We start from the raw sequence: 23,155 nt of genomic DNA, 5'->3' as shown, positions 1-23,155 counted from the left end.
ATGAGAGTTGTAGAGCCACTAGATCCCAGAAGTCGACAGCCGAATGAGGCATTCCGCTGTCTCTGGATGCGAAAGGTAGTTACCAAATCATTCCCTTCAGCCCTGGCCATCGGATTTAGGTCAGAAGATCGCATGATGATCGGGAGGCCATCTGTCACAGAGGAGAAGCTTCCAGATGCATGCATGAAGATGTACGGAGGGATATTAAATATAGAGCAGGTCATAATCGGCGCGGCCCAACATTAATAAAAGCGAACTTTAACATTTCCTTATGTCGCGATAACCTTGGAACGCAACTGTTATTTAAAATGTATAATTTCTTCCATGCCGCAACAAAATCTTGGTATTAACTATTTCACCACGGTTTGCTCTAGGAGAAAATGTTAACTAATAAAGAACGACTAAAAGTACAGTCTACATAGTGATTAAATTGCATTGGAGAAATTATATAGTACATGAGCTTGCAACCAACATGTTTATGTATTAATAGACACCAGTAGACAAACAAAGATTACCATTATGCCATCCTTGGATTATGTATAAATGAATAGATAAAACTTAATACAAGTTATGTAATAGGTGATGTATTTTTTTTTGTAGTAACAGATTGAAATAATACATCACAATGAGAAATCAACATTAGAGCCACTATGGCACTGTAGTGTGTAAGGGAGTAACAAGTAATCAACAAGTTTCTTCTATTTTGTTCAGAGGTATAATTTTAATGTGATAGCCACAAAATCAGTTTATAATGGGATAACCATAAAATCAATGAATTGAAATTGGGGAGGATCCTAATCATTCCTCCTAATCCCCAGAATAAACCCAAGTTACACAGAATTAGAAGGTTAACTTCATAGATAACTCGTTTAAGGTGATGCATTCTTTTCTTTGGATTGAGGCATTATTTTATTTAAATGGACAAATTATCTTCTCTAATGCATTATTTCTCGGTGTATGTATTTTGGCTTGGTTATGCTTCAAATTTATTTCAGCCTATGCTTTTCCCTTGTGGGAGGAGGACTTCATACCCATTTGGCTAGATAAGTACAATGAAGGCGTTGATATCTCAGGGAAAAGTTCAAGATGGTTCCTAGTGATATCTCCCCTTGCACAATGTATAATATGATAAAACAATCTTAATGTTAAGCCAAGACAAGCTTCTTATAATTGAAAAGGCCAAAGTGTTCCAATACATAAGAAATGCCACTGAATATTACATATTTGTAAGGTAGAATTTCAAACCTTAAAAATAAGGATGGAAATCTAGGAAAATTAATCCATATGAGACTTACCTTAGATGGTAGTGAGCTAGGAAGCAAGTGATTTTAAAAAGAAACTAAAGATTTAATCTTAGGAGTGAAGACAAATGAAGCATTAAGATTTTTTGAAGGTGATCATTTATTTGTATCACAATGGCCAGCTCACATAAGTTGGTGGATGAATCACTACACACAAAATTTTTGTGATCACCTTCCATGAGGATTAACTAATTGTGAAAATATTGTACTTGTAATTGCACTTTCTAAATCTTCTTCACTTACAACATCACTACCCCTCTCAATAGTACTATCATGAAAATTCTCTTCCTTAGAAAATCGTAAGGGAATCTATGAAAGACGATTAGCACTTCTTTCATTTGGATCATCCAGCATGGCAGTTTCCTGAAGTTGAAGGGCATATTCTAAGTTCCACAACACATCACCCATAGTGGGCATGTCAATACCCTGGTCAGCCAAACACTTTTCAATTGTCTCCCCAAACTTTCTCAGGGAGTTAGGATTGATTATATTTACAAGATGATGATCAATAATTTGGCCAAGCATGCCTCTCCTTTGCCAATGCATTTCCCACTCTGCTATATTGACATTCTCTTTGGAAAGAGAAGGATTGATGGTTGGCCTTCCACATAGCAACTTCATTAACACTACTCCAAAGGAGTAGACATCAGATTATTCTGTCAACCACTATCTTTTGAAGTACACCGGGTCAATATATCCAAAGCAAGCTTTGACTGCAGTACTCACATGGGTTTCATTTAGAGATCGAGTCTTTGAAAGCTCGAACTGTGCCACCTTGGCCACAAAATTCTCATTCAAAAAAATGTTCGTTGTCTTTACATCACGGTGAATGATTCCCTGCTCTACTTCTGTGTGAAGGTAGTGCATACCCCTATGCATATATCAAGCCTCTGCTTCCACGACGTAGGAAGAAGATATGATCCATACAAATGGCTCCTAATAGGTCCATTGGCCATGTATTATCATCTCATAATTCTCCTCACAATAACCAATAAGAGAAACCAGAGGATGATGGAAAATATTATCATCTAAAATATCTAGACTAAATTCCATAGAAAAGATGATATTGTCTCATAAAAACGAATGTAACAATGTATAGTAGTGAAAAAAAGATAGGATCCTATCGTGATGAAGGCATACATAGTTCAAACCCAGTAAGTCCATTCAAAACTTGAACCCTAAAAAGCCCGTAAATGAAATCATTATAAAAAAATATGACAATTATTGGAATAGAGAAGAGGGTAGTACATGTTTTGGCCCTATATCTAGAAGGAAGAGCACATTTGGTTGGCAAAGGGGTTGCCTAAACAATAATGTCATAAACAAATGAATGAGAAAAAGACCCTAAGGTTTAGAAATCAATCATTAATAGTCCTTGTAGTGCATGTAAGGTTTATTTATGGTGCAACTTTCCAATGGACCATCCATCTTGCAAAATTTGGATTAGGCCATAGAGGGTGAATATTGCAGGGATAAAAAGAAATGTTGAAAGTTTGAACCAACCATCTCGCAAAATTTGGATAAGGCCATAGAGGGGGAATACTGCAGGGATAAAAATAAATGGGGAAAGTTTGGACCAACCATCTCCAAAAATTTGCCATGCCTTGTTCAGAACTTCTATTTCCACGTTTTACAACCCTCGAATTTATGCCTTACGGCATTTTCTTTGCAACATGTGGTACAATTGCTAGTAGATAATACGGAAACAAGTTAATGGTCCCAAGATCCAAAGGCATCTATCAAGAGTGACCACTTACTCTGAGTGACCACTTATTTTGCATTAGTTGATCATAACAAATATCCACCTACTTAACAACTGAATTATGATAAGTTTCCTATAGATAAGCATTTAACCTCTTTTATGTGGATATCCTCACATATGCTGATATCATCGATGATGTCATTCTCATTCTCAATGATTTAGTGCTGGCTAATGGCCATCGTTGGCAGTGACGCGCATCCTTATCTCAATTACAGATATCAGAGAAACATGGACATGGTCAAATTTTTTTACTAGACACATGTTTTTCCCATTGCCAAATATTCCAAAAATCAAGACATAGACCATTTCCCTGCGTATCAATGAAACTCTCAATAAACATAGATAATTTACCCAATGATATAACCATAGTTACCAAATTCGGCCGAATAAATTCGGCAATTCGGTCCGATTCGGCCATTAATACGCTGAAATTCGGTTCGGACACATAGTCTCCCAAATTTATTTTATAAAAAAAAATTTGATTTGTGTTCTTCCAGAAGTCGTTCCTACTCCATTTTCCGTGCCTTAGTTTCCTCGTGCAGTTGTAGTTATTGAATGGTTGAACGTAATTCTCGGTTTATATAGATGTTTAAAACTATTAAGCCATTCAAAACTTAATTTTCCCTGTTTGTTTTGCCATACTCGTGATTAATGATTAAAAAATTCAGAGTTTATTTATATCAAAGTTATTTTGATGCGTTAGTAAATTTGACTTGTTATTAATTTTTACATTGTTTGTTTATTGATTTGTTATTAATTTTTACATTGTTTGTTTAATTTTTAATATAAAAACAATGAAATTCTCTAAAAATGTGTATAAAAATTAAAGAAATAGTTTTTATATTAAATTTTTATTTTCACAATAAAATAATTTTTTGTTTTTTGGTTTCTTATTTTTATTTTTTATTTTCACAACAAAATATTTTTTTCTCTTTTTTTAATTTTAATCTCTTTCTTATACCTCTTTTTTTTAATTTTAATCTCTTTCTTATAATTTTCTGATGAGTGAGTAATGTAATTGGAATTATTTATTTATAATAAAATTGGTTGTAATTTAGTTTTTTAAATTAGTTGTAATTTAGTTTTTTTCTTTTAAGAAAATTAAGTGAGTAATGTAATTGGAATTATTTATTTATAATAAAATTGGTTGTAATTTAGTTTTTTAAATTAGTTGTAATTTAGTTTTTTCCTTTTAAGAAATTTGTAAAGAAAATATAATATGGTTTCTAAATCTTTTAAACAATTAGGAAAACAGCAAGATAGTTCTAATTTGATGATTCTTGATAATTCTAATTTAATGATTTTTTATCTATATTTTATTCAATTAGTAATTAGGAAATTGTCTAAATATTTGTCATTAAAAATTAAAGCATTAATTACTATCTTTTGGTACAATTAGGAAAATAGCAAAATATTTCTAATTTGATGATTCTTGATAGTTCTAATTTAATGATTTTTTATCTATATTTTATTCAGTTAGTAATTAGAAAATTGTCTAAATATTGATCATTAAGAATTACAGCGTTAGTTACTATCTTTTGATTGACAAAGTGGAATTGTTTCTACTAATTCCAATATCTCATTCACTTCTATTTGAACAATTAGGAAAAAAACAAAAATTCTAATTTGATGATTCTTGATAGTTCTAATTTGATGATTTTTAATTTATATTTTACTTTAGAAATTATGAAATTGTCTAAATATTTATCATTAGAAACTACAACATTAATTACTATCTTTTGATTGACCAACTTACAATTTTAAGGGTTCCTTTCTGTTAATGTTAAGGAGTTTGTTCCCCATTGTATTTTATTCACTTCCATTGAAGAGGAGTTGTTTCTACTAATTTCCATATTTCATTCACTTCCATTCAAGAATAATTATTTCTACTAATTTCAATGTCTAATTTTATTTGCAACTTCTACAATATAATTAAATTGTTAATTTAGATTATTCAAAATTTAAGAAAAAATGTTATTAATAATGGTGCGAGATGTATATTGACAAATAATGTAAGATGTATATTGGCGAATTTTTTCCGTATTGAATTTTAGAGAATCGAATTTGTTTCGTATCGAATCGAATTCGTATTCGAATTCAAACTTAGTAACTATGGATATAACTGCCTATCGAACTTAGTAACTATGGATATAACTGGCTAACACACCGATTCTAAATATTTAAAGCTAAAAACTTATCAAGATTAATCTGACCCAGGTAATTCATATGACACTGACTTCTTCGAAATGGAATCTAAACAATGGACCACACTGCACGGTTAGCAATAAGCACCCGGCTGCATGCGGGATGTCCGCCACCTCGACAGAATATTTAATGCTATCTACTCGGTGCTTATTGCTCATTCTCACTGCACACAGATTTCCTATTATTTCTTTAAAGTTAATATTAGCTATTACCTAAAATCTTCAGATTGAAAACGTCCAGGAATCCAAAAATTCTGAAATCTACATTTACTCTTCTGCATTTTACTGGATATTTTTAGTTCTGCAATTAATAGAATTGGTCTAACTGAAGAAAAAAGGGAAATATCAACATTTTGTATTATCTCAAGTTTCCTATAAATACAGAGCGTCCACACTATATTCGTCATCCCGTTAACTTGGGGACTGGAAGTTAAACAGTTAAAAAAATGGCGGAAATACAAAGGCTCAACCATTCGGCTCTGGTCATTGGCATGTTGCTGTTAATAACGAATATTGCAGTGGCATATAATGTTGCTACTGGTAATAATAAGGATTCAGTAGTTTACCTCATTCATTTCTCTATGCATGCATGGTTTCTATTGGACTTTAAAAAAAAATTATGAGGATTAATAAATTAAGTTTTCTTATCTGTATACTGCATGGAATCGCAGAGCCGCCTTCTTCATCGAGTGAGGACTCGGAGATTGACGATAACTGTCGAGTAGTTCTAAACTGCGATGACTGTAGTAAGATGGAGACATGTTCTAAATCTCCCGTTGGGGCGGGTGTCATTTCCTTGTGCTGCACAGAATAGGCTTCGGCTCCTCTTTAATTGATACAATCCTCCTCGCCACCCTGGTCTTGTCCTCTACTTCAAAACTATAATAATTATAAGCTCTTTGAAGTTTGAACCTGTTATATCGTATGTGCATTATAATTTTCAATGTTGTGTTCTTTTCTTTAATGGTTTATTATAAATATTAAAGCTTACATTTGATTTAATGGAGGCCAATGACATTTGTATTATAAATAAGCTGCAGCAAAGCTAGATAGCCTGGCAATACACAAATACTGTCCACCGAAAACCAGTGTAACTATCAAGTAACCTAAGCAAGTTGGGTAGGTTGGATAGGAACCATAGGATCTAAATCATTTCAAAAAAAATTCTTAAAAAACACTTAAAATTAATACTATTTCATATAACATAAAATATTAATTCAAAATATACGTGATGTGAGTTTCATCTGGCTTGATCGATATGTCTTAGTGAAGTTTTGATAGCACAAGTCCATATGGATCATCTTATGAATTGTTTTTTAAAGTTGGATTTGGTTTTTTTACTTTATGAAGGTATTTTTAACTACTCCATTTTGAAACCAATATTGATGTTCCTTTTCATGTACCTTATTTGTCATGGATAATATAGACATTTTCTTATTGTTAATAAATCCCTCAAGTTTATGTAATACTTCAAGCATTCCCCAAATTCCTTCCTAATCCATAACCCAAAACATCCTTCCTCATCCATAACCCAAAACATCTATATATGACTAAATAAAAATAAATATTAAATACCTAAAAAACAATTCCAAAAAATCAAATTAACTTTTCCAATTAACATACACAATGAAATTGAAATGACAAACCAAAAAAAAAAATACACAACGTATATGAAATAATACATCATATACAAAAATGCAAAATGAGAATAACTTCTAATTTCTTTTCTTAAAATCTATCCATACTCAAAAAATAAAATTCAAACCTCTCTCAACAAAAGTCTAACCCAAAAAAAATCTAAAAACCCAAATTTTCAAAATCCCTATTAGTTAAGCCAAAACTCACCAGAATTAAACTCACAAGAAGATGATTGACATAAATCACTAGAAGTTAAGCGAAAACCATTGAAATGCCTAAAATCACCCATAAAAATTGAAAAGCATGGTTTATATTTTTCCATGAACTACCAATAAAATTGTGAAGGGGAGGCTTACTCAAATTATAATTCAACAACTAAGCACATGCACTCTGAACCATTATCCCACTCTTTCCGTGTTTTAAAATCTTTACACACTTCAAATTTCCGCTAAACATAAGGATAAAATGTACGGATGTGTGCTTTTCATCCCACCTCCCTATTCTTGATGTGCAATAGTTTATGTATTCCAACTTCCTCATCTTAACAAGACATGTGTCATTAATGAGCTTGATAGTTTATGCATTCCACCTTCCTCGTCTTAACACGACATGTGTTATTAATGAGCTTGATGTGTAGCACCATGCATATATTAAACATGTTTGGATGGATGAGCTTGATATTAACATGTGTTGATTGATGCTTGATATGTGGCATTATATATAATTGAATTTGAACGTGAATCTTGGAAAGGAATACCCTTATTTTTCTTTGGCTTCATTCAATTTAGAACCCTTGGAAATTTGAAAAATCTAACATCCTTGAACCCAAGAGTCCCTTATTTTTTAATCCTTGGAATATCTTTTCAATTTTATCTGGTTACAAACTCTCTTTTGCAATAACAAATCCTAGGAAAATAAACGAATCTCCTATCAAAGCAAACTTTTCTGGGGGCTTTTTTCATGGTGTGACTCACAGGTGGAGCGAGAGGTGTTTTATATCTATCAAAATCCCATTCTATATCCTTTGTTGCGAATGTGGGGTTTGCTACAAATATTTCACTGAAATTTCATCGCTCAAACTTCTTCTCTCTTTGGTCTTGGAAAGCAATATTACAAACCTCCATGTTTATGACAACTTCGTCTTGGTTATAAATTGGATCAATGGTCTTTTCAGAATGGAGAATTATCTTCTTCGACCCATTTTCAAGTGATTCTCCTTCAAAAGCAACAATTCTCTCATATCACTTTTGAACACATTTACAAGCACATAAATGTAGCAGTCGACAACTTATCCAATTATGGACTGGAAATGGCCACTTTTCAAATAAACAAATTAGAAGGCATAGATGGGCAGATTCAAACTGCCTATATGACTCCTGGCAACTATTATCATCCTTTTTGCCTTGGCATTATAGAAGTATACAAGCATTTTATTGAGGTTGTATTGCCATATCAAATGTATGTTTTTTGATGTAAATTTTTTTATGAACCTCCTCACATGTCTATTTAAGGGCTTTGGCTAATACTTATGGACAAATTTTGGACTTGCCCTCATGAGATGAGGCATTGTTTATGTATTGTTTTTCAACCATTTTTGGTATGCTATGCATCTTTACCATGTAATTTTATTTTCTTAATAAAATTACAAGCTTTTTTCCTGGAAAAAAAACAAGACCAACATAGCGATAAACCTTTTTGTTATTATTGTTAAACGCACCCGAGGAATTTTACATAGACATTTAACTAGTTATTAATATTTATTTTGTGATTTTTTTTCCAAGAAAAAACTTATGATTTTTTTATTTAATTTATTGTTATGTATGAGTTTTTGTTCCCTTTCAAAAATGTATTATGAGATGTTATTGAAATCTTTACAATAAATTTATATATGAATAATTTAATGATTTTGGTGTTATATTTAGATAAATGAATTATTAAGAATTAACATTAAAATAATTTGACTAAATTAATTGTTAAATGTTTCCAAAATAATAATATGAAAGTTGTATTGGAAATTTGAAAATGACACTAAACTAGGTAAAACTTAAGTTATAATACACAATTAAAAGGGTCAAAAACATAAGGTTTGAAGTTGCATCTTAGCTCCAAAGACACAACAGAATGATAACTAGGGTTCTATGAAATGGCAGTCATCGTGGGGGGATTCGTCCCCGCACCCTCCTCTTCAACATCTCCTCAACTACACACCACATATTCGCCTGTAATAGCTTTTCTTCAATGCACTAGTTATGAATGAATTGAAAGGGGTTAAAACCAGTAATGAGACATTTGTGAAGAGATTGGAAATTATTCTGAAGGTTCTAGTAAATCCCAGTAGATCTAGAGCTATAACTCTCAATCTTGTTTAAAGGGGATCGGTAGGGAAAATTATGGGAATCTGACCATCCCTTAATTCCCTTAGGTAGTGGGTGGACAAGAATTGAAAGTCCTTGGTTAAGGGACAAATCGAATATTTTTTTTGTGGGAAAGGCTTCTTCACTTTACTTTTTGAGCACAAATAAGATAGGGATTTGATATTCCAAAATGGATTGTATTTTATGGGAACTCAAGGGTTGTATTTGGAGAAATGGACATTGGATTTTAACCTGGAGAACGATGTCCCATATTTTGTTCCAGTTTGGGTCAAATTACCCCATCTCCCTCTTCACTGTTGGGATGAAGATACCCTGAGAAATGTTGGAAATGCATTGGAAAAAAAAAAAAATATATATATATATATATATATATATATATATATATATATATATATATGTATATGTATATGTATATATATATATATATATATATATATATATATATATATATATATATATATATATATATATATATGTATATATATATATATGTATATATATATATATATGACATCGTTTAAATATTCAATGTATGCCTGTGTTAGGATTTGTGTTGAAGTTGATTTAGAGAAAGGTCTTCCTGAAGCAATCCAACTCTCTCTAGATAACTAGTCATCTATCCAACATGTAGATTATGATTAGATCTTATTCAAGTGTAGGCATTGTCATGATTATGGGCACTTCACAAGAAATTGCCCAAAAAAAGACGAAATTGCAGATATCTAAGAAGATGAAGGACAATGGTAGACTCAAAGAAAGAGAATGGGTGTGAATTGATAGGTAGCTCAGAAATCTCAAGCCTTCGAGTCTCAAAATCTTCACACCTGCTCAGGAAAGAATCTAGCGGATTTGATCCAACAGGAAAGAGAAGCAAACTCTAATAAAAATCTTAGATCAATGAACCCATTCACCTCTTTCGAGGGCGATCTCAACGTAGGAGATACAACTCAGGAAGAAGTAAAGGAAAATGCTCATAAGAGGGAAAAAGATGTATATCAAATGGAATCAAAAGGGATCTGTTAGGAAACCAGCTCACAAAAAGATAAAAAGATAGATTAATGCCTTAGAATTTAGCCTCTTCGAGGGGGAAACCTCCTTTACATCACACAAATGAACAATTCTTGGATGATACAAATGAAAAAACCTCCTTTCTATATATAGGAGTCTAAGGGGTCAAAATATAACCAAGCCGACCTAACAATAATAATATAAAGGCACAAAAATAACAATAATGGGATTCTATGGGGTACAATAATAACGATATGGGGACAATAGGGGCACAACAATAACAATAAGGGATACAATGACAATAGTAATGGGGTAATCACTTGTATTATAGGGACCTAACATTCCCCTCTGATCTAGGTGGATCTTCAGGAACGCACACAAGACAAGGAGGACTCAGGGATGCTCAAAAATCAAAGTCATTGGAATGACTTCGACCCAAGACCAAATCGTAGATCTCGTTGTCCTGATCATGGACGTGCAAACGGTTCGTCAAACCGAGATCGTCTGCAAAAGATAGAGCTCTTCAAAGTTTGACATGACAAGGGAAAAAGCAGAGCCCACAGTGTGCCACATGGCATCCCAGTAAGCAAGTGGGACCCACATGGCAGCCGATCAAACACTGACACATGGTAGCCCGTCATTGACCTCCTGAACCTGCACAAGCAACAAAAATCATTTTGGATTAAAACTATATAACAAAAATTAGTTTAAAATATAGTTATATAAACCATATCAAAACAAAATAAATTTTTATATTAACTAATATCAAAAAGTTAATATATAAATTATATATATATCATATAAAACAAAACCCATATGTAACAAAAGGTTAAAGTTGGTTTATAATAACCAAAAGCATATATATATATATATATATGCCGGTTTAAAAATGTTTGGTTAATATCATGAGGTTTATAAAACAAATTTTCAATATTTGTGGAGGAGCAAGATTTGATCTCCTAACCTCCTCCACACTAAATTAACCATTTACCAACTATACCAAACCAATTTCTTGGTAAATCCACCAATCAAGTTATTTAAGACGTTTTTACCAGAGTTGGAGGAGAAGGAATGCACGAATTTTGAAATAGGAGCGGGCACAAAAATCGAGGTAGTTTAATAAATTTTTAATGTAGGAACCATGAATTTTGCGGGAAGGCAAAATTTTCAACTTCTCAATAATTGACAAATTTTATATGGATTTTACACCTCCATGGATTTTTCACCTTTTCTGACGCAGAGGCTCATGCAATGCTTGCGTCAACACTCTGACCCAGGTGAGGGTGATGCAGTAGCTAGGAGGAGCCCATGCAGTATTTGCGTAAGTTATCTAGGCCAATGTAGAAGCAGAAGATGGGGCAGATCAGATTCATTCAGTGCCACATCATCCAAGAAGGATTGACGCAATAGCCAGGAGGAGCTGACCCAGCTCACACAGTGATTGCGTAGAGCCAAAGGGGCTCAAATTCTTCAGTTGTCAGGGCTAAGGGAGCATACCATATTTCGATTTGAGGAACTAGTGGGATGCTATTTCTATTGGTGCATGACCAGTTTCTGTGGAGATAGAGCCGAGGTAGAGGGAGTCACTACCCTGACAGATTTCTAGCCAAAGAAATCTAGATCTGAGTTGCAGTAGCAAAGGAAGATTGGAGAGGAAGTGATTCGATAGTTGGCCAGAGGATTTCCGAGAGGGGAATCAAGACTCAAAGGGAGCTTATAGAGGATATTTTTCCTTAGAGGGTTTCTTGCGCCCAAGGAATCTAGATCCAAGTCCTGCTAGATTGACGACATGAGAGGGAGAAGAGAACCAGATTATTTTTTAGCAGAGATGATAATGAATGGATTGAGGGATTAGGAAAGATTGGATGGAGCATCCAATTTTTCATCTAGAAGGCTAGGATCCTGACAATCTTAGATAAACATCGCATCAAGGACTATGCCTTGAAAGTGGTTGTTGTTCCAGTTGACGCTGATGTGGTAAAGAAGTACGAGGAGGCCCAGGTGAAGGAAAAGTGCATGATTCTAGACGAGGTCAAAGATCATGTAGTACGACACATTGTTGAGAAGGAAACAACAAGGGAGATGTGGGAGACCCTAACCACCTTGTACCAGGGCACTTCCGTGCAACAGAAGATGCTATTAGAAAATCAACTGAGATAATACTAGAAGTAGAAAGAAGGGGAGATAGATCCCTTCCTACTAAGGTTACAAGGGATTTGCAACGAGTTGACTTCCGTGGGGTCTACACCAGATCCTGAGTTCATGATCAAGACTGCCCTGAATGCAATCACGAGGACTAGGAGACATTTGTCCAAAGTATTCTAGGCAGAACGACTCTCCCCGGTTGGGAGGAGATGTGGGAAGCTCTTTGACAAAAAGAGATTAGGTGGTTAACCAAGGAAGGGAGTAGCAATAAGGGAGCTCGAGTCAAGAAGGAGGAGGAGGAGGATGCAGCTCTCACATCGTCAAGACAACACGGGAAACGGAAGAGAAAGAAGAAGGACATCACCAGGGTCAGATGCTTCAACTTTGCCTAGATCCTTCGACCACTGCCCACAGGCGACACATCGTCATATAGCAGCCACTCTGGAGGTGCCACTCCTTTTAAGGTACAAGTTAACTTCAATATTCCATATTTGAGGGCCAAATATAGGCAAACACCATAAATAAATGGTTGAATCTGTTGGAAGGATATTTTTCAGTTCATGACTTTTCCAACTAGGAAAATATTACTTTTTCACGTCTCAAAGCCGCCCCACATGTCAAGGATTGATGGGAAACCTACTGTGAACAAAAGGATTAGAGGGAATCCTCAATGTTTTCAGTGCACCCACTTGGGATTCTTTCTTAGACGATATCAAGGAACAATATTACCCTGTCAGGAGCTATGAAGGCAAATACATAATGTCGACCACATTACAGAAGGGAAAGGGTCAAGGTGTGCAAGAGATCACAAATGTTTTCCATACCCTCCACACGAAATTGGGTATCAAGGATTCTGAGCGTATTTGGTACTCAATTACCACAACTGTCTACACAAGTACATCGAGGATGAGATGGAGTTCCTAAACATCTCCTCGCTCGGCACGACATACTAATACACTGTCAAGATTGAGCAGAAGTTTAAACAGAAGAAGCAACACTTTGCATATGGGAATCTAAAGCAAGGAAAAGGCGGCTCCAAACCACAAAGCAAAGGCCAAATCCAAGGCGAGGCGACCCAAGATAGATTTCTGAAGCCACAAGAAAGAAAAACACCATGAAGACAAAGAAGGACATGAGAAAATGGTGTGAGTTCCATAAGAGCTCCACTCACAACACAAGTGAGTGCGGGCTAAGCAGTCACTAGTGGCTGAGCTGAAGGCTTTCGAATCAGAGGCATGTTCTGACTCTAAGTTAGAACCCGACAAGGGGAATGACAAAGGGAAGAAGATCATTTACACGGAACCTAGTGCCACCATGGCCACCACCAAGATCCAGAAGAATGAGCCTGAAGATCCAGAGGAGGGGGAATGCCTCTTCCACTCACATATGTGGGTGAAGGGTTCTCCGCTACAGTTCATTGTTGACAATGGGAGTCAAAATAACCTCATTTCAGCAGAGGTCATGAAGTGATTGGGCCTACCAACGACAACACATCCACAATCGTACACCATTAGGTGGCTTCACCAAGGACGAGATCTCTGCGTCATCCATCAGTGCATCATCAAGCCCTTCACGGCTGAGGCACTCTGTGATGTTTCCCCTCTTGAAGTTTGTGATGTATTATTAGGACAACCATACTTGTGGAAGCGATATGTTGTATATGAGTCTAGACCTCGCTCTGTGATTATTATTTTGGGCAATAAGTTGTACAGGATACCAGAGTAGCCCCGCCTACCGTCATCTCTTTGATCACTACAAAGAAATGTAGTAAGATCATTTCCCAAACCAGTAAATTTGTTTTCCTTATGATTCGCTCTCAGGGTAAGAAGAACATTATGGCCATGGCTTCCAGACAAAGCTCCTCTGCACAACAGCAGTAGATGGACAAGGTCGTGGAGGAGTATAGGGACATTTTCACCTCACCTACACGGGTATCTCTGCACTTTCAGGTCAAGCAATCCATCAATCTGAACCCAGGCATGCCACTACCTAATGGACAAATCTATTAACACTCCGTTATGGAGAATGATGAGATCAAGAGGCAGATTTAGGAGTTGTTGCAGAAAGGGCACATCAGGCCAAGATCGTCACCTTGTAGAAGCCTAATTATATTAGTACAGAAGAAGGATAGGACCTGGAGACTCTTTATTAACTATCGAACATTGAACAAGATCATTGTCTATAATAGGTACCCAATCCCATGGATTAATGACCTTCTGGACCAGTTCAAGGGGGCCAAATATTTCAGGAAGATCGACTTGAACTTCAATTATCACTAGGTACCTATCGAACCCTCTGATGTGTGGAAGACTACCTTATAATCCAAGGAGGGCCTTTTCGAATGGTTGGTCATGCCTTTCAGGTTGACAAATGCCCCTATAACCTTCATGAGATTGATGGACGACATCTTGCGACCCTTCACCAATGCATTCGTGGTGGTGTATTCAGATGACATCTTGATCTTCAACCAGAGTTGGGAAGAGTAGCTCCACCATATTCGACAAGTCCTTCAAACCCCACGACAACACAAGATGTGTGCCAATTTGGAGAAATGCACTTTTTCTATGACCTAGGTTCAATATTCAGGGTACATAATTGATGAGCGGGGTATGCATGTGGACCCAACCAAGATACAAGTCATCCGGGATTTGCTAGCCCCAACCATTCTAACAAAGCTCCGCAACTTTCTGGGTCTTGCCAATTTCCACCGCAAGTTTGTGTTGGGGTTCTCTCCTATCACTTGGCATTTAAGTCAAGTCACCAAGGGCAAAGTGAATCAAAGTTTTTTTTTGTCTGAAACCTAACAGAAGGTGTTTTTCGAGTTAAAGCATCACCTCTGCTCTATACCAGTGCTCACATTACTAGACCTACAAAAATTATTTGAGATTGAGACAGACGTGTCCGACTATGCTATTGGTGTAGTTCTTACTCAACAGGGGAATCCTATGACTTACCATAGTGAGACACTTTCAGACACAATCCGAAAGTATCCCACTTATGACAAAGAAATGTATTCCATTGTGCAGGCCTACCATCAATGGAAGCATTACATTATGTGGAAGGAAGCAATCATCCACACAGACCACTAACCCTGTAGTTCATTTAGACATAAGTGAAGTTGCAAAACAATCGCCATAAAAAATGGTCCACATACCTGCAACAATTCCATTTGAACATTATGTACAAGAAAGAAACACCAATAATGTTGCTGACTGCCTCAACCAACCACCAGTCATGGCGCTGACCACTGTGCTTGACTCTTGTGGGCATGAGACTTCCGGTGGCCGCATCTTTACAAGAGTGATCTAGAATTTGGCAACACATACCAGACACTCCTGGAAGGGAAAAAAGTTCCAAATTTTCACTTTTAAGATGCATTGTTATGCCACTTGGGACACATTTATGTTCCTTCAAGCGAGCGTGCCAAGGTGATTTGGGAGGTGCATTACAGTCAGGTCACTGGATATTTCAGACTAGAGACAGTGGAGGTACTGCAGAAGTATTTTTATTGGCTGAAACTTCGTTAAGATGTTGGGAAGTACATTAGATCTTGCACTGCCTACGACATTGCCAAACCAACCATCAAGAAGAAAGGTCTATATACTCCTCTACCTACTCCTAGTCAACCTTGGGAATCCATCTCCATGGATTACATGTCGGGCCTTCCTTCTACTAAGCATGACAACGACTGCATTTTCATGGTCGTCGACAGATTCTCTAAGATGACCATCATGGCGGCTTGCAAGAAGAGTATCACAACAGAGGCCACTACTAAGCTCTTCTTTGAGCAAGTGTGGGTACACTTTTGGATCCCACAATCCATTATCTCAGATCGGGACAACATATTCCTAAGTGCATTTTGGTCAAGTCTTTGGTCAATGTTGGATACCAAACTTACTAAGTCCACGATGTTCCACCCCCAAACTGATGGCCAAATAGAGGTCATCAACAGGATGATCGTACACATTTTGCGCATGTACAACTCGAAGCATCCACGCACATGGGATGAAATCCATCCCTATGTGCAGTACAACTACAACAAGCCATAGCCCCTTTCAAGTCGGGCTGGGATTTCATACATTATGTCCCATTGATGTGGCTATACAGTTTGCAGCTAATCAAGCAAATTCGACTCACGTCCAGTCCGAAGCCGACGGGGCTAACAGCTTCATTGAGTGCATTCAACACATCCGTCAGCAAGTCCATGATATATTGGACAGAGTCAATGCTAAGTACAAGCAATGCCATAATCAACGTCGAGTGTCGCATAAGTTCCAGGTGGGCAACAAAGTTTGGCTACATTTGCAGAAGGAGCGCCTCGCTGGACCCCAGTGCAAGCTTCACCCGCTCCGATATGAGCCATACACAATCACTAAGGTTGTAGGGGACAATGTCTTCAAGCTCAGCATCCCACTGTTCCTTGGTCTGCACCCAGTGTTCAATGTAGACCGCCTTCAACCATACTTTCTGTAAGGACCCAATTCCTACTATTACAGCCTTTGTCTATTATTAACTAACAGATCTATTTCCTCTATTTTTAAAAGTTATAAAAGGAGCTTGCCGACCTTCTTACATAGCTTTAAACATTTAACATCTTATCATTTTATCATAAGCAACATAAATTAAGGTGAACATTTCATTGATATCAACTTAACAAGAGTAGTCCATGGAGAATACCTGTTCCGGTGGTTGATGATGATACCTTTGTTTTGTTGCTCCAGCTGAACGCTCCTTCTCACCGACCCAACCAGATTTACCTCCCAACCAACTAGGAAACAAATTCCTAGCCCAGGAAACCTCCACAGGTTCCCTAGCCCTCCGTGCCCAAGTCCAACCAGATATAGTGTGTCCTCAAGAAGAATGTGCAAAACAAGATAACAATACTTTCCTCCTCTCAAACCCAAGAAACCTCCACAGGTTTCCAAGGTCTCCCAAAATCATAACAAGTCTCCACAATCACCAATCCTAAGCCAAAAGACCTCCTCCCATTTCTCCCTTCCTTCTTCCTTTTTATACCCTCTTCCCCCTTCTCCATCTCAACCACCCCTTATAAATGTCATTAACTCCTCATCCATTTGGAAATGTGACATGAATATTAAATTGGGAATTAAATGGAAAAGGACCATGTCTTCTCCCAAGTAAATCTGAAAAGTACATTTGGGAATGTGAGGTGAATATATATATTGATAGTTAAATGGAGAGGACTATATCTTCTCCCAAGTAAATGTGAGGGTACATTGGGTAATGTGAAATGAATATATATATTTTGAAATAATGGAAGGAGACCATATCCTACCTAATATTCAATTTGAGAAGGTAAGTGGGGAATTTGAATAATGGAAATCATGAATTTTATATTAGACCAATATTTCTCAATATTTTCAAATAATGTAAACATTAACAAAATTTGTAGGATAAGATTTAAGTGGGGCATTACATACACCCCTCCTTCAGAAAACTTCGTCCCGAAGTTAGAATGAAAAGATGCAAGGAGTTTGAAAGCACAACAAACCAGAGAGAGTTATAGCAATAAAATTTGATAAGTCAGACAATGACATTACTTCCATCAAGAGTCTCCAACTGATCTATATCCTCCTATCCACCCTGGCCTACTTCCGTTCCCGCCCTATCCTTCCTCTGCTGCCTTATCAGTGGCAACGACCATACTAACCACTGATAAAACCCACATGGTGGAAGCGTCGAATACATTGACCTAACTTTCCCCAGCAGGCAACTGGCAATCGTCATCACACGTCTAGGGGGAGCGTTCAGCTGTCCTCCCCACGATTCCAGGTTTCAGAGGATACACGGTGGGAAACACCTCCACCCCTCCTTCACAACACGGACCACACTACAGAGCTGGTTGGACTTGTCATCGAATAATCCAGTTAGGTCATCTTGCCACCTGTCATTTCGCATTTTACTCGTGTCATAAAAGTGCATATCACGTAGATATCAAATGTAGTTAAATAATGTACATTATACCTTCTCATGAGGTGTCTTGACCTTCCCTCAATGGAAGAGTAGCTCTCGGCTATCTTACAGTTCCTTCCAACCTGTAATTCAGTTCTCATCCACGCGTATATATATATCCACAAAATAATATAGCCACATGATTTTAAACATCATGTTTATTATGCCCAATGTCCATGTGCCAATTTTGTTGTTCATATCACAATTTCACGAAATGATTCATGTAAATAAATCATATCCACTTGTTAGTATCGATATCTTTATCTGCTAGCTTATTTCCGTAAGCCCAACTAATTTAAAATAGGAGTAGAATTCATAACAGAGCAATCCATGACCAACAAAGTTATCAAAGCAGTAAGAATTACACATACATATATCGCATATCAAACAGAGTGTTTCTGAGAAGAGGTGTCACATGTTTATATCATGTACCAACAAAGTGTTTCAGATCAGAGGAGTCACATGTTTATATTGTGTACCAAACAGAGTGTTTCAGATCAGAGGAGTCACATGTTTATATCGTGTACCAAACAGAGTGTTTCAGATTAGAGGAGTCACATGTTAGCCGGCGGAACAATAAGGTAAGAGGGGCATAAAAGGGATTGCAGCGGTCATATGAGAACAACAACAATTAGAGGAACCGCGGAGTAATATTATCGGAGGGTGTTATTAAGTGCCACCCCTGAATCTCCGACTGTGATATACCCTTCGGACCCGATGACAACATTAGGTCGGTTGAATATTTTATCGCATCCGTGGGAGGAGTCGGTCTTTCGGCCATTCGACAATCGGCAATGCTAGGGGGGTCGTTCTCCGAAAAGCTTTCCATTTTTTCCGATTGCGATAAAGTCGCGAACCCGACAACATATGTATATTATGGTTCAGGGCTGTGTCGCATCCGCCCATCGGCAATTCTTCACCGAGGGTTACCGACTACAAACGCCAATTGTAATAAAGACGTGGACCCGATATGCTAAAAGTCCGGTTGTAACATTATTTGAAGTCTGCCCTTTTTTTTTCATTATTCCTGTGTAAGGGATATTTGGCCTGCACGGTTTTTTTTTTTTCCCCGAGGTAAAAACATGCATCTAGAATTCAAGAGTGGGTCAAGCCGATTGCGATTTACGATACGGGCGTGGCATGGGGAAGTTCTAAAATCGGTTTCAAAGCGGCATAATACACAGGAGCAGTGGCGCTTCACGCATAGAATAAAAAGGGCTTTTCTTTATTTTAAAGAGAACTCTGTTTCTCGTCTTGATTTTCTCAGTTGGATAGAGATTTTAGGCTTTGCCACATTGGGCCATATACGATCCAAAACAATTCTGATAAGTTGTGTGTCAGCTAACCCATCACCGCGTGAGTCATACATGTAGTCCATATATCAACCATCTCTATCAGCAGTGTCAATTCACCAACAGAGTCATATAAGTAGTTTTATGTGTCCTGCCAGATGCATCAACATTTCATAAATAAATAACATGAAAATAGAATCTTGACATAGGTGGCTATCTACGTTAAATGGGCATCATAAACGCTCATGTGACATCCTTGTGGAACCCCTCAATAATAATTAGAGTTGAAACAGATTCAACTGTCCGTCATGGAAATAGTATTTGACCCCGGATATGCTATAAGGTGGTACCAAACCAAAATAATGGCAAGCAATGGATTAATGTACTTATCAATTCCACTAGAAGGTGCTAGTATAAGTTTTATGCATATAATTTCTTTAAAACCTTAGTGAGTAAAAGTCCCACTCGTCCAGTTTGATGGTTTTTCATCTCCCAAACCCCTTTAGTTAATCCTGCAAACGAAAGACTCAAAACTTCAAGAAATTTTTTCCACTTGTCATAAAACTGTGACTTTCCGACAATATGGCACGATTGGGTGGATCTTTGGAGGAGTTTCAATCATTTGCAAGCCGATGAAAGCTTGCTTGCAAGCACCAATACGTTTTCTCTTCTTTTGGATCACTGAGAGGGCATAAACTATGAGGCATAAGCATTGTTTTCCCTTAAAGAAGGACCATTGTCCTCCCCCTTTCAAATAGTAGCATAATGAAGCGGTCTTGGGCATCCTTGGTTTAGTGTTTTGTCTTTTCCACATGAGCAATCCTTTCAATCATTGACAATAAAAGAATATAATGCAAGAGAGAAATGAGAATTAGCATAAAATATTCCTTGAAAGATTTTGATTCAGTTATTTCCCTATCTCTACATCAAACAACTATTGATAAAAATGTTTAGCATTTATCATCTCAATCATAACATCAATCAGGTTATGAATCTTTGTCAGTTTGAGATTTAGGACGGGTCTCCTCCAGTTTAGTCATGCGCTCAACATAATGATATCTTCCAGGATTGTCTCCACCAACTCTCAGGTTGCCCCATTGATTTGTTTTTGTCTAGAAACACTTTCTTTAACACCTGAGCTTTAATTTCCACATGTCTAATACCAGGCATGTTCATAATTTCTCATATTTGAAAGACCATCGTTGATTCGTTTTCTTGTTCCTAGGAATTTTCCTTCCATCCATTGTTGTTCTATTCAAGCAAGATCACTCAGTGGATATTACAATTCTCCATGCCCACCTTAATGTACCAACCTTCTAGGTCTCACATGAATTTTCTGCCTAGGTCTTGATTTTTCCTTGAGTTTCTTTGTATACAGGTGATTTCCTTGCTCTCGGATCACATCTCTCAAGTCAGCACTGTGTATCTTTTGTCTCAACCTAGGGTTTTGATTTGGTGTACTCTACTCTTGAGTCAATATGTATGTACTACTCATCATTAAAAATTATCATGGATTTTTATTTTCAAGTGATATATACATATTTGTGTGCTCTCTGGTGTCACCTTGATGGATTTTCACTACTAGATCCATGATATTCCATTTCTATCATTGTACTGCCTGGAACAACTTTCGTTATTGTTAACTTCACTCTTCTTGATATTGCATGGTTTCCCTCAGACTCTTAATCATTTATATGGATAGTATTTATGTGTCCATGAATGCTAATATTCTTGAATTGAATTGATATATTGCAAATTCTCTACTCTGGATCTTAATGCATACTGTTCTCGGAAAGAAGGTCTCATTTTAACAATAATGCATAGCTCTGGTATCTTCTGACTTGTGCTGTTGATTCCCTAGCAATATGCCCAAGTTTGTACACCTTGAATCCTTTAGTCTTGTAACTGCCCCAATTCTTAGTGTGCAAATTACATAACACATGTTGCAACCTGACTTTTTGTAAGCATTTTAGATTCACTTATTTGGAAGATTATTTAGCTCATCGTAACTCTTAACTCTGCATTCCTCTACCTCCAGATTATTAATGGCATTTGTTAAGTACTCATTAGTATCTATGTAACATTCCACACAAGTCTGGGGACTAACGCAGGATTTCCTTTGAATAGCAACAGCCTTGGCCTTCTTTGCACAGATAACAACTCTGTCAATATAATTGCAGATGCCAGACTGTGTAACAATTCATGCCAATATAGTATTGGCCAGTGCTGGTGTCATAACATTTCTACTGCCATGTTGAATAACGCTAACGCTCAGGTCCAGTGCAACGCTGCCATTTCCATATCATTGTCATCTATGCCTACTAACCCAAATTTAGGTTGTAGTGATTTTGGAGTGACAACTATCGTTTCTAATACAGACTTGCCCAAATTCTTTGGCAGATTCTAGGTTAAGATGTGGGCAGTGTGATTTGCCTGAATTCCTTGGTGTTTTATTTATTTGAGACAAGGGACTATCGTCATCGTCTACTTTTAATGATTTCCAATTATTGGTTTTTTTATTTTTGAAATGCTGACCTATATTTCTACATAAAATTCTATCTGTAAATGCTACCGATCATTATGGCAGGTTCGCAATACGCAATTGACTGAAGTAAGCAGGGCAGAGTTCTTGACTCCTTCAGCGTTTATTTTTCTTTATGAGAATCAGTTATTCCTGACATTCCGCAGTCGTACAGTGGCTGTATGGAATTTCAGAGGGGAGTTGGTTACCTCATTTGAGGACCACTTTCTATGGCATCCTGATTGCAATAAATAACATTTATATTACTAGTGACCAAGATTGGATTATTTCTTACTGCAAGGCACTTCCTCTTTCTTCTGGAGCAGAAGAAAATGGTAAGATATCCCAAGCCTCAATTTGTTGTTCAATTACAGGTTGTAAATTTTCTATTGCTAAAAAAGATTCACTTTCTTATAACAGTTCTTATTTTTCCTTATATATAATGACTGAGATGTACCTGGGAGTTTGCAGTTGGTTCTATAAATATAAGAACATATTAACTGGAAAGTGCCTGGCGAAGATTCGTGTGAATGATCCAAATGTTCATATTAGTCCTAGAAATCGCCCAAATGCCTCTACAATCCGAAGTACTGTAGAAGAAGCACTTGAAGACATCACTGCCTTATTCTACGATGAAGAGCGAAATGAAATATATACTGGCGATTGGCATGGTTTGGTTCATGTATGGTCTAACTGATTAATGTCTGTATGTTGTGCATATCCAGTCAATCATTCACTGGATTTTAAGTCGAAATCTCAAGCACTGGGCCTGACAGCAATGTTGCTAATTGATTGAGTGTTTGGATTATGCTTCTTGATAACAAGAAATATGGAAGTTTAAGATGCTTGATAAACAGTGATGGAGAAAGGAGCTCGTGGCAACATAATTCAAATTATGAAAGTTTTGATTCTTCACATGTACAAACGACAAGGGTG

General features: G+C 36.8%; 1 pseudogene; it reads left to right on the top strand.

The window, feature by feature from the left end:
• LOC149145051 (uncharacterized) lies at window positions 1–22,916 on the top strand (annotated as a pseudogene).
• The last annotated feature ends 239 nt before the right edge of the window (window positions 22,917–23,155 follow it).

Source organism: Pinus tabuliformis, chromosome X, assembly GCF_031772625.1.
Source record: "Pinus tabuliformis cultivar Carrire ecotype Pingquan chromosome X, CPIR1, whole genome shotgun sequence".
NCBI classification, from domain to species: domain Eukaryota; kingdom Viridiplantae; phylum Streptophyta; class Pinopsida; order Pinales; family Pinaceae; genus Pinus; species Pinus tabuliformis.
Note: the sequence above shows the minus strand (reverse complement) of the source record. Positions and strands in the feature narration are given on the sequence as shown.